The 13,803-nt window shown below is 35.7% G+C and overlaps 1 non-coding gene across 1 annotated transcript; it reads right to left on the bottom strand.

The window, feature by feature from the left end:
• Positions 1 to 983: 983 nt before the first annotated feature.
• Positions 984 to 1,090, bottom strand: LOC145028037 (small nucleolar RNA R71). Its single transcript, XR_013675794.1, has one exon. It is a non-coding gene; the product is annotated as a small nucleolar RNA R71 (small nucleolar RNA).
• Positions 1,091 to 13,803: the final 12,713 nt, after the last annotated feature.

Consider the following 13,803-nt stretch of genomic DNA (forward strand, 5'->3'; position numbering starts at 1 on the left):
CTTTCATGCACATCAAGTTTTTGGCGCCGTTGCAGGGGAACGACTTAGTTTATTTGCTTTAGGTTAATCGATCCTTTTTGTGGGTAAAACCTGCAAAAAGTTAATTTTCCAGCAAAAGTTTTTTTTAGTATTAGTTTGTAATTTATGTCTTCAATTTTTAATTTACTAAATTTTTCATTTCCAAAAAAGTTTTTTTTTTATTACAGAGTTCACGATGTGAGTTTATAGGCTCACGCCGTGAGAAATGTGAATTTTAGTTTTCTTTAGTTTTTAGTTATTTGTCTATTTCAGTTCATTTTTACGTTGTCTTTATTAATTATCCACAGATGTTCATGAACAGAGGCTCAAACACACCTTTGGTGCCACCACTTGAAGATCCCGAGTCTGCAATTCACAAGAAGAAGACGCCCTTACAAGAATTCAAATCAGTGTTTTCAAAGATATAAGGGAAGAAGACTGGGGAGTCAAGTTCATCCTCTAAGAACAAAAGCAAGCTTGAACACTTGGATCAAATACCCGTCCAAACCGAATTCGAGTACGATACCAAGCCCGAATTTGAAGAACATACAAGCGAACCCGAGAACGAGCCAAGGCACGAGATGGAAAATATTGAGGAAATGTCCATGGGAGGTTACAAAAAGAGAATTCGAGATGATGTTGGTCCAGACTTAGTACAACCTGCAATCCCTTCCACTGCCACATTCAAGCTAAAGGGACATATCCTTTCCGCACTAAAGGATATCCCATTCTATGGAACGGATCACAAGGATGCATTCAAACACTTAGATGAAGTGAATGACATTGCTGATTACTTCAATGTCCCAAATATTAATAGAAACACCATTTTGCTAAGGACGCTCCCCGTTACCTTTAAAGGAGCTGCAAAGGATTGGTTAAAAGCACTTTCACTCGGTACCGTAACTACTTGGGCTCAACTACGTGAGCAGTTTCTAGATCAATTTTGTCCACCATCCAAGATTGCTAAACTTAAAAAGGCAATAGCCAATATTGAGCAAAACCTGAGAGAGTCACTTTACAAAGCTTAGGACCGTTACAAAGGGTTGTTAAGGAATTGTCCTCAACATGACCTTAACATTCAACAGGAGGTGACAATATTTTATGACGGGGTAAACGTGATCACAAGACAACTCCTTGATTCTCAAGGACAACTTACAAAGAAAAATATGGGCAATGTCAAGGAATTAATTGAAGAATTCGCAAAACACTCTCGGGAATATCATAATCCAAAGAATGAAGGCATTAAAGGAGTTGGGGGTGCACAACCCGAAGAGATAGCTGCTGTGATGGAAATGTTTAACACTATGGAGAGAAGATTAACACAAATGGACCAATCTATTCATGCAATTAGAGTTGGTTGCGAGAGATGTAGTGGTCCACATTTGACAAAAGATTGCAACTTGGACAAATATGGAAACAAGAAAGCACAAGTTTGCTATTTGAGTGGGGACAAGTATGATGAAGATTGGAGGAAACCAAAGAAAGAGTGGTTGCCCTATGATTAATATAAGAAGCAAAAAGAAGAGAAATATAGGAAAACTGGCAGAGGCTTCTACCAAAAAGAACAACCACCAATCGAGAAGAAACCCGATCTAGAGACCATGTTAACTAAATTTATGGAAGCTTCCGAAAAGAGACACGAGGCTACTGATTCTACTATTAATGAAGAAAGAACTTTGGTAAAGAATTATCATGCATTGATGGTAGAACAACAAGCTTTGATAAAAAAAATCAACAAGCCTCCATCGATAATCTTGAAATGCAACTTGGTCAAATAACCACTCTGATTCATGAGAAGCTATCCCCGAAGAATCCGGAAACAAAGACCCAATCTCATGTAATGGCTATAGATACTGAAGAAGAGGCCATCTGCGAGTTCCTGGAGGCACTAGAAGAAGAACCGAAGCAGCCCGATCCAAAACCAAAGAAGCCCAAGCTCGAGAATCAAGATGTTGTTGAATTGACGATCTCACGACGTGAGCCATTTAAGCTCACGATGTGGGCCCATCATGAACAGAAAAATTATGTAGCTGGTTCGATTTATCAGCCGCCCTTGCTATTTGTGACAACTGTCAAATTCAGTTCATTCTCAGACTCATGAATCTTTATAAAAACCATTCATGCACAACATCTCATGCCCTAGTAGTATAAATTAGGTCAAAATCTTGCATAAACTAGGATCCAACTAAGATCTAGGACTAATATACTTGACTCTTACGATTCTAGTAAGTTGCTTAACTACAATAGGAAATGCCAATACCGTAATTAGAATGAAACTTCAAACTTTGTTACAATTCAAAAAAGGTATAAAACCCTAAAAATAAATTAAAATATTCTAATTTCATTCCAATATGATAGTGAATATCAAACAATGTTCCAAAAACCCTAAAGAGCCAAAATCCAAATTTATAAACCTTAAAGCTTAAAAACTTTATAAAATTTGCTATAAACTTCCTAATATCAAATTTTTATTAATTAAATTATGGATTATAATCAATGAAATAGAAATTTAAATTATCATACATTAATCATAATTTATTAGTTAAAAACAAGATATTTAAATAAATCAAGAATTGCCTTAATAAACACTTTTATAAATATTTGGGGTTTTATAAAAATTAAGGAGGGAGTTTTATAAAGTTTGAATTTAGGAGAGAGGAGGCTTTAATGCACTCAAAAATCCAGCCACTATCCCCTCCCACATGCTCTCTCTTCCCAAAACTCAATCATTAAGACCTAATCCCCACTCTTCCACTTCTCTTTTCACTCTCTCTCACACTCCACCCTTTCAACTCTCAAACTCTCTTCCTCTCTCTCTAAACCCATGAAATTATTCAGTCAAGAACACCTCTCCACACTCAAATCTTCATCTTCTAAGGTTAATCTTCAAGGTATATACGAAAATCCTTCACCTTTCCTTACTTTTCCTTCTTGTTTTTAAAGGGTTTTCTTGTATTTCTCTTCCTTCTACACCATTCTTTATGAACATTCATGAACATGTTCATGAATATCGAGTTTGATGATGATGGTGGTAGGGTTTCACCCAAGAACAACATGCATGTTTTTTAATGGTGAAATCCTAGGACCAAAACCTATGTCAAACACTAAAGTTCGGAATTTTACAACTTTTAAAGGTTCATACACCTTATGCATTCAAGTATTTCCTTTAAAAACATCACTATGACAAACATATGTCCATGCATGGTCTTCAAACCGTGATGCATGTGATGAACACCAAGCTAAAGAGCTTGATGATCAAAGTAGATTATTAATAGTGCATGTAAACGATTTTGTCTATAAAAATATCTAACAGTTCTTTTCTGTTCAAATCAAAAATTTTCCAGATTGTCATTAAGGTAATATGAACATCTAGAAAATTTCAAGAGTTTTTATCATTTTTTTGATTTATTAAAATTGTTACAAGAAAACAAGGGCATAAATCACATAAAAATTCTTACAGAGGTCTATAAAATCCGGAATAAATTCGTGGATGACCCCCATGGTGAATAATGACCTCTCATTAAATTTCATCCATTTATGTTGCAGTTTAGTATGATTTTCATTTTTCTTTTTTTTTTAGTACAATAAATCACAAAACCACTTTAAAGAGTGTAAAAATTGTATCTAACAATTTTTTGCAGCCCTTACCTGTGGTGGGAGACTCATAAAAATAATTTCAGAAGTTTTCATCATGCCTTCCTATTTTTCCAAATTTTTGGTAATTATAATGGCCTAAAAATAAGAAAAATAGTTTTGATCATCCAAAATTCATGAAATTTTACCAGAACATCATGTTGTTCAGTAGAAGGTTACATGAAAATTTTGGTTGCTTTTTCTTTACTGTAAACTATTTTTCTCCTATTTTCTAAGGTTAATTACACTTAAATACACATAAATATCCAAAACCGGATTATACAATACGAAAACCACTTTTGGTATTTTTTCCAGATTACTTACACTATAAATGATGTTACAAAAATTTTTGGTAATTTATTTTAACAGTTTATTATTTATTCTTCAATTAATGATTATTTAAGGGGATAAAACAAGGAAAAATAGAAATACCCACTGGAAAATATTTGTTGTATTTTTCCCAGCGTATCTATGTATAAAAACAGTTAAATAAAAAGTTTGGGTAATTTTGGAAACTGTTTTCTATTTATTCCAATTTTTATTGGAATAAATGCTCAAAAATCATAAAATATAATTAAACAGCTTGGAAATCCATTTTTATATTTTTCCCAGCTTAGTAATGTGTAATAACAATAAAATAAAAAGTTTGAGAATTTTATTTCTTTGAATGCTATTTTTCGTGAATTTATGTTGTTATGAAGGCTTAAAATTTGGAAAATAGTTAACGATATCGAAAATTCAAGGAAAATTTTCTGGGAAACCTCTATTGTATTTAGAGTGAAAAATACAAGGTTTGACAATTTTCGGAAACTATTTGATAATATTTTACATTTTTAGGAATTTAAAACACATTTAAATGTGTTGAAACACCCTTAAATTTATATTACTAAATCCAGAAAATTAATATCCCAAAGTTGTATTAATCGCATAACTTGTAGAATTTCATCATTTCAGAAAAAGTGTAACCAATTAATATAAAATCCAATATTAGAACATAAATTGGCATTTCACTATATGTAGAGTTTAGTATATTACCATTATATTTCGACATGGAAACTCACCAGTGTGTGTTTGATGTCGTAGGATCCGGGTATTAAGACATTGGTGTATTCCGAGGCACCACTTGTATCTACTCGAAACATTGTGAGTATTCACGCACTCCCCTATTTTCAGTTTTTATGTTTTGGGGTGGAAAAGCATGTCCAGAAAAACTATTATTTGCATGTTGTAATTAAATATATTTGTATCAACCATGATTGTTATTGTATTGCTGTGTCTCTCTATGTATGTCTATGCAACACAGAACATGAGAACTTATTGTACTAAGGCCCTTCCCTTATCTCTAACCATTAACACTTTGAGCCAATGGTCATTATGGATAGCGCTATTAGGAATTGACAACTCCTCACTCGCCCTATTGCTGGAGTGCATGATACCATATTCATCTATGGAACGATAATCATAGATCTTGATAGGGCTTCAGTCATAGGTTTGGTTGAGACTCATTGTTTGCTCATACACATACAAACTCGTTTCTCGTTATAGCAATAAACTTGTATCAATTATAGCAATCAACTTTGTTTCTCATTAAAGCAATGTACTTGTATTTACGAAAAGCGTTATTTCAAGCTCGATTTTATAAACTTGTGAACTCACCAACTATTTTCATAGTTGACGCTCATTTTACATGCTTTTTCAGGAAATAATTAGTAAGTGGATATAAAGATTCATCATCATAGAGCATGTTGCATCGTGTTGAAGTTATTTATGAAGTTATATTTGAACAATGTTATTTTGGAAAAACTTGTACTTGTGTTTTTTAAGCTATGGGTTGTAAACTTTTGAATATTGCTATGGTGATGTATCTTTATCTTTCGCAATGAAACCGTTATCGTTGTCATATCTTGCGTTTCCGCCTTAGCGGAGTGTGACACTGTTTCCTTCCCGAGCTGCCCTTAGTCCACTAGAAAGAGAGCATATAGAGTTTGTTAAGCACATGAAGGGTATCCCAATTAATACACCCTTTGTCGAGTCCTTATCCAAAATTCCCGAGTATCAAAAATTATTGCAAGATTTGATAGACACTCGCAAGCAATTAAAGAAGAATTCCAAGGTGATTCTAAGTGAGAAAAGCTCAAAAGCTGTGTTGGGAGAGACACGTAAGAAAATGGGGGATCCTTGACACCTCACTCTTCCATGTGATTTTGGTAACAACATGAAGGTTGATGCTTTAGCCGATTCTGGGGCTAGCATTAATTTGATGCCTTATTCATTATATCAGAAGTTAGATATTCAGAAGTTGAAGGCTACAAGAATAACTATTCACATGGCGAACCGTTCAATGACAAAGCCCCGAGGTGTTGTGGAAGACATTTTAGTGAAAATTGGGAAATTCGTTTTTCCAATAGACTTTGTGGTATTGGATATGAAATAAGATCTCGATGTACCGATTATTCTTGGTCGCCCGTTATTAAACACTGCTAGAGCTCTTGTTGATATTCGCGAGTCTAAGCTCACCTTGAGGGTTGGTGATGAAAAGGAAGTTTTTGGATTGGAAGATAGATTTCAAGAGGATCATGCTCGTGAAGAAGTTTTCACCATTGATGATGAAGATGAACTTGAAGAATTAGAGAAGCTCATGGAAGAAGAGATCAGGATAATTCATCAAGCCAAAAGAACAAAACCAAGAGCATCTGTTCCATATTTAGTTGAAGTCATTGCATACCAAAGTCCAACTTCTTGGGTGAGCAAGGAAGATGATGAGATGACAAGTGATGAAGAGGAGATTACTTCAAAGGTGACAAAGCTAGTAGTGAAAGAGGAGAAGGATGTTGTGGAGTGCAAGGAGGAAGCTAAGGGACCAAATGAAAGCTTGATGAAGATGAGGTCAAAGCTAAAAAGTAAAATTCGATAAAGGCGTACAAAAGACGAGTTCAAGCTTACAAGAGGCGTTTCAAGGAACAAAAGGTCCAGCTGGTGGTAGACTCTTCAGACGATTCAACGTAGGATGCATGGAGTCCAGCTCAAGACTCCAAGAAAAAGAAGCGCTTCTCGGGAGGCAACCTGAGTTTGGTTTGCAATTTTCTTTTTATTTTTTGCATTTTAGTCTTAGAAACATAGATCATATGTTGCGTCAAAATATGGTTTATACTTTACTTTCCTGGGCAATTGTATTTTTCTGTAATATTTATGAATTTATGGTCTAGTTTACGGCTGAGTTTACGGCCGTCAACACCTTACGGTCGTAAACTCTTACGGCCCATGTGTTATCTGGCCCATATTCCGAGAATAAATAGAGGTGTTAGGGTGAGGAGTAGAGATTGATGAACCACGAAGAGAGTTTACGGCCAGAGAGAGAGAGAGAAACTAGAGAGCATTTTGTGTGTGAATTTTTTGTATCTGGAACTTTAATTCTAATTAATTCATACAGAGATTCATATTATTCTTCTTCTCCTTCTCTTCTATTTGATCTGACATCATCCATTTGATTGGATTCCGCACCATCAAACGGATCTGATTGATACACAGGCAAATTAGGGACTTACAATTGGTATCAGAGCCAAGTTGTATCAGTCAATTTTGTCAGATTTGGAGAATTATTTGATCTTATTTTTGAAATATTCTTGCGTTCTTGGATAGATCTCTGAAAAATAAGGGGGGTTTGTTCTTCGTGTTTTTCATAAAAAAAAAAGGTTTTTGACCGAGTTTTGGAGCTTCAAAGTTGAAAAATCGGTGTTTTTTATCAGAGTTTACGGCCGGCGGCTAGGGTTTCGGAGTTCACGGTCGGAGCTTACTGTCGGAAACTGTTCACGGTCGTCGGAGGTTTGCGGCCTCGGCTCGGCTCAGATCACGACTCGGAATTTGCGGTCGGCTAAGCAGCAGCTCGCATCAGCTTCAATAAAAAAATAAAAGGGAACTGATTTGGGATTGCAAAGAATCGAACACGCGACCCCTGGTTCCTCCCTTTACCGCTTTCCCAACTCATCTAGCCTTCTAGATGATAAACTCCTTCCGAATTTAATTCATAAAGCGACTTTTTCAGTTCAAATTTCTCATTTTTTACACTTTTAAACCCAAAACTCAATTTCTTTTACTTCTAAATTCTTTTTTCATCCAAAATAAAAATATAATAATAATAGTAATAATAAAAAAAATAGTAATAATAAACATAATAATAATAAATAAATTAACTAATTAAATAAAAATTAATAAATAAAATTATATTTTAATTTTTAAATTTTTTTTTTTTTAACTTTTGACCTTAAATTTTGATTTTAACTTCCAAGTTTGACCTTTAACTTTAAACTTTGACTTTTTCATTTAATTCTCAAATTTTCAAATTTAGTTTTTCGGTTTGACTTTTGAGTTTAACCTTTTAAATTTGACTTTTAAGGTTGACTTTTGAGGTTTATAATCAAAGGGTTTGCTTTTAAGTTTGATTTTGGCTTCTAGTTGCGCTTTTTAATTGATTTTAAGTCTACGAGGGAGTTGAAACATGAAAGAGAGTCGTCAGGATATGTTAACACAAAATTTCAACATTTTCGATTATATCCCTGGAGAAACCCTCGAAACTCAGTTGCAGCGATTTACTACACTTACTACTGAGATGAATATAGCTAGGATCTTCTTGACCAAATCTGAGATAAACAAAAAGCTACTGAATTAACTTCCGAAATTGTGGGATATGAACGTGGCCATCATCAAGAAGACAAAAGATCTCAATCATCTTAGTGTTGATGATTAATCCAAGAACTTGATGCTTTGAAGCGTAGAGAAACAATGAGTTCTGAAAACATTCCGGTCACTGAAGTTACATGTACTCCAGCTTGTGAAGCCACGATTAAATTTCTTCGGGAACAAATTGATTTATTTAAAAGAGAAGTTGAGGACCTGATATATGAAGGATATCAACTCAGGAAAGGACAGAAACCCTAGAAGGATGAATTAGAAGCAAAAACCAAGGACTTTAGGAAACTTCAGGAAGAGTATAGCAACAAGTGTGAAAATTATGATTATATTAAGAGACAACTTGTTGCTATAACTGAAGAACTTGATTCATTAAAAATTATGTGTGGAAAAACTGATGTCAGATTTAAAAATTGACAGGGAGCCACATCTTCGATATGGCAAACGAGCTGGATTTGTGTCAGTATGAGTTATTAATGTTGAAAATACTGATGTTTCTGTTACATGTGCAGGTAAAGTAGCAGAGGATGAGAACAAGGAAAGTTCCTCTGAACAAACAAATGACCCCTTGAACTCTAAATCTGTTGCTTCTAATCAACTTACCGTTAGTAAATACAGGCCACCATTTCAAGCTAAACAGAGTGCCTATTGCAACTGTGCGTGTGGGAACAAAAAGAGACAAGGCAAGGATACGCCACCAGGGGTAGGAGGAAATAACTTCACAGTGAAGAAAAAGACTTGTTTTCACTGTGGAACACCTGGATACATTGCCCAAAACTGTCTAAATCATGCTTACGTTCCCTACAACGCACAAAGATGGAAAAACGCACCAAGTGGGAGATACTTCAAAAGAAACTCTTCCAGGTCACGTTCAGACAATGGTAACTGGAATGCGCATAAGGCCAAGAATCAAACCCACAAGGAAAAGAATCCAAATCCCAAGGAAAAGAAGGAAATGTCGGCTAAGAAGCCCAATCCAAGAGATGCTCTAGTGAAGCCAAGACTGGTTAGGTCAAAGTCATCTCAAAGATCGGCTTCAAGTTCCAAAGCAAGTGCCGAGGCACCCATTGGATCGAACAAGAAATGGGCTAAACCCGAATATAGATGGGTACCAAAGGTGAAAACTCCCAAATCTTCTAATGACTCTAATATTTCATTGTATTTTGTTTGTGATAAGCAGGATATGTCATGGGAGAGAGTAACCTGCATTGATGACAAAGGTTAACCCAGATTCAAAATGGACTGGGTTCCAAAGATCAACTGATCCTGCTTTATGTCGGAGAAGCTATGGAGGCATATCATCAGACTTCGGTTTGTTGGTAATGGCTGCTCCTGGCATATGATTGGGGACATCTCTCAACTGTACAACACTCAGAACATTATTTGAGAGTATGTGTCCTTTGCGGGAATGGAAGAAAGGAAGGGATCACTCATGGGGTTAGTTCTTAATGACGTAAAGAATTTTCAGATCTATTCTGAGATTATGCATGCTGTTCTTAGACCTTCTGGATGCAGATTCAATTGGTGAAGTACGGTTTGCATTTTCTTCTCTATACTCCTGAGTTTTTCTTAAGTTGATTCACTTTAAAGACTAATTTTTGTTTTAGGATAGTTTAAATTTGCGCATTTACTTTCGTTTCTCTCCTATGCACAAATTTAGGGGGAGAAATAAAAACAAAACAAAAACTAGAAAATTTTTTTAAAAAAAATCTAAAAACATTAGAAAATCAGAAAATAAAAAATGTGGTGTTAATGGAATGTGCTTGCAGAAGATGTTTTGGGAAGTGATATTATCAAGTGATAACAGGCAACCTAAGTCTACGTAACATACCCGAAGTTGAAGGGTCTATGCTCTGGTTTGATGCGTCGGTAGGCACGAAAAAATTTAAATGGACATGACTAGGCAGAGTTGAACTTAGGAAATTTATAGACTTGACAAATCTTGACCTAGTTAGATACGCTCAGCCTGACAATACGACGCTCGGATAGGTTGAGCAGGGAGATATATATATATATATATATATATATATATGGGAATCTACTTTTCACATTAATTGAACTCGTACTTGGAACCATGGTTTAACTTTTCCTCGATGTGCGGATTCTGTCCTTAATTCCGGTTGGATGGGGCGACTGGTAAATTCCGATAAATTAGGTCTGTAGAATATCATTTTCTTTCTTTCCGTCTGTTAGTCATATGTTGTCTCCTTTGCGTGACTTCCAATCCGACCTGGTATACAACATATGCAACTCTATTTCTCTGCATGTTATATATGTGAAATACTTCTTATCTGTTAGCCATATGTTGTCTCCTTTGCGTGACTTCTAATCCGACCTGGTACACAGCATATGCAACCTTCTACTTCTCAACCCCTCTGAAGTAATAAGTAATAGAATTCTGAATCTATCCTCTCTCTGAATGGTTGTCTGCTCACCCGGTGTAAGGAGTACTCTAGAAGTTCTTGATGGCTGGGGCATATCAGGAAGCGGGAAACACGTTCTAGTACACTTAAAATTGAATAAATACAGATTGTCTATAGATCTCGCTGCTCAATTTAGGTGGACAACAATATCCCTGGTCATCGTCAGCTGAATGGTCCTTAAGATATAGTATCTAGGAACTTAGGATCAAATATAGTATCTAGGAACTTAAGTTCACCTTGTCTTGTAACAAATAGTATATCCTAAATTTGTCATAATTTTTTCATGTTTAAGTGGATAACAATATCGGTGATTGACCAGACAAAGATGCGAATATGAAAGGTACCGACAAATGGATAAAGGTTGTCTAAAAACTTTGATCCCAAATGACTCTTAGCGTTAGATATCATTTTTTTGTTAAATTTATTATAGTTTCTTCTAATTTAAATATTAGGGGAGAATTAAAAATTAAAAATTAATGAAAATAAAAAAAATCAGAAAAATTAAAAAAGAATCGAAGAAAAATCAGAAAAATTAAAAATCCAAATATAGTGTTATTTTTGTGTTATTTCTTGTTTAGAAAAATCAAAAATCCAAAAATATTTTTGTTTATGTTTTAATTTGTGTGCTAAGTTTTCATTTAGTTTTGTTTTGTCTTGAAAAGTGATTTTAGGTATAGATAAGACTCATGGAGTTTGTGTTGAAGATTTCTGAGCCAAAGCCTCATCCGTGAGCATCAAAGAATTCACATTCGAAGAAGCAAGAAATGAAGATTATTCTTTCGACATTCAATCCTTCAACCCCAAAAGCAAGGTGAAGCTGCAATTGAAGATTATGTGACGGGTTGCGTTGGAGCCTCCTCAATCAATCTGCTGCTATTGTTGTACCTGCTGAAGTGATCCAGAAAATTATTTCTCTCTGTTGTTCTTTCTGAAGATTCTTAAGTTGAAAGCACTATCTTTCAAGACTCAGTACGTAAAACCTCCTCACCCGATGTGCGTTCAATTCCAAATTCTGAAGAAAAGCTCAAGTACTCAAGATGAAGTCATTCACTGAAGATTAATATGTTCATCCTGATGCTGTGAAGAAATCGAAGGTTAAAGCTGAAGCCAAGCTCCCATTGAAGATTAATAAGAAGAGCTAGTAACCTTTTAGGGGGGAGCTTGTTGGGTCATTAAGAAAAGAAAGCAATAAACCAAGGGGGAGATTGTTGGGTTAAAATATGGTTTATACTTTACTTTTCTGGGCAATTGAATTTTTCTATAATATTTATGAATTTATGATCTAGTTTACGGCTGAGTTTACGGCCGTAAACACCTTACGGCTGTAAACTCATTTACGGCCCATGTGTTATCCGGCCTATATTCCGAGTATAAATAGAGGTGTTAAGGTGAGGAGTAGAGATTGATGAAACACGAAGAGAGTTTATGGCCAGAGAGAGAGAGAGCGAGAGAGAAACTAGAGAGCATTTTGTGTGTGAATCTTTTGTATCTGGAACTTTAATTCTAATCAATTCATACAGAGATTCATATTATTCTTCTTCTCCTTCTCTTCTAGTTGATCTTACATCACCCATTTGATTGGGATTCCGCACCATCAAACGGATCTGATTGATACACAGGCAAATTAGGGACTTACATCATATCATCCAGTTTGCTTATAACATAATTGAACACTGAATGTAGGGGCCCTAAAATGGAAGTAGTAATAATTGAGAATTTAGTTAAAAGACAAATTTGATTTACTATGAATTGTCCTTTCCAGACAAAATTCACGACGTGGCTTCTTCAGAATTCACGACGTGAATCGTGAATAAACCAGATAATAAGTCAATAATATAGTTTAGACCATTTTATAAGTGGCCCAAGACCAATCCGTGAGTGCATGGCCCAATATTAATCCCTGACGAAATTCACGACGTTAATTGCAATAAACTCACGATGTGAGTTTTGAATTTAACGGGACCACAAAATAAAGACCTAGAAACCAGTTGACTCCCATTTCTTTAATCCCTATGAAGTGAACAAGCAATCTGCTCCCCCCTTTCTCGGATCTAGGCCGACAATACTCAATTCTTGTGCTTGCCTACGTAATAATTTCGTATAAGGTAATGATTCTTCTATTTTATGTTTAATTTTTGCTCTAATAGTTGAATTTAGGGCTAGGGTTTGTTCATTTGTTGAATCGTTTAAAATACGCCCTAAGATTCGTGAATTACCCTTGGAATATAGTTGATTATTGGTTGAAAATGTCATAGGAGTAAACCCCCAGCACTATCATGGTCGATTTGTATAGAAACAAGACCAAGTATAGAATCTGACTACGAACTCACGACGTGAATTCTGGACTGTCCAAGTTCTTTGTTCCTTTTATTTCTAAACTGTTGGGTTCTTGTTTTGGTTGTGTTTGTTCCCTGTTTTTTCCAGCGATGGCACCTAGAAGGGAAATACCACTTGGGATTGCGAGTTTGCACCCATTTTAAAACTTTCCAACCAATACACCCCGGGATGTTTACACGCAATGGAATACTCGGTTGCGATGTCTTTACAATCGGGAGTTTGCTGTTGCTCCCACTATTCAGTAGGCAAGGTTGAGGGAGGTTGCTTTGGTTGATAGGATGTCCCAATACCTAACAAAAATCTTTTTGGGGGACGGATTTCAATTTACATGCAAGGGGTGGTTCAACTTGTTTAACATCCAGGAGCGTGTTTATATGGAGCTTTGCGTAGAGTTTTTTTCCACGGTGGCATTCCATGAAAATGTCAGAGATCCCACTTTTCCCCAAGCTTTGGTCTTTCGTTTAGGAAGGGAGTATCGGGAGTGCAGTTTAGTGGAGTTTTCTCGCCGTATGGGGCTGTATGAAGCTCATGAGACCATCACTCATGAGTTTGTTTTATTTTTGAGGGACGCCACACGGGTGTATGCGGATCGGGTTTCGGGGCCGGAGTTTTGGAGCAACATTGCTGATGGTACGTTTAATTCCAGTGTATCTCCCGAAAGTAACATCAAATGCTCGATACACCGTCTCATCCATCGCTTAATCAC

This window comes from Lactuca saligna, chromosome 1, assembly GCF_052625555.1.
Source record: "Lactuca saligna cultivar CGN05327 chromosome 1, ASM5262555v1, whole genome shotgun sequence".
Classification (NCBI taxonomy): domain Eukaryota; kingdom Viridiplantae; phylum Streptophyta; class Magnoliopsida; order Asterales; family Asteraceae; genus Lactuca; species Lactuca saligna.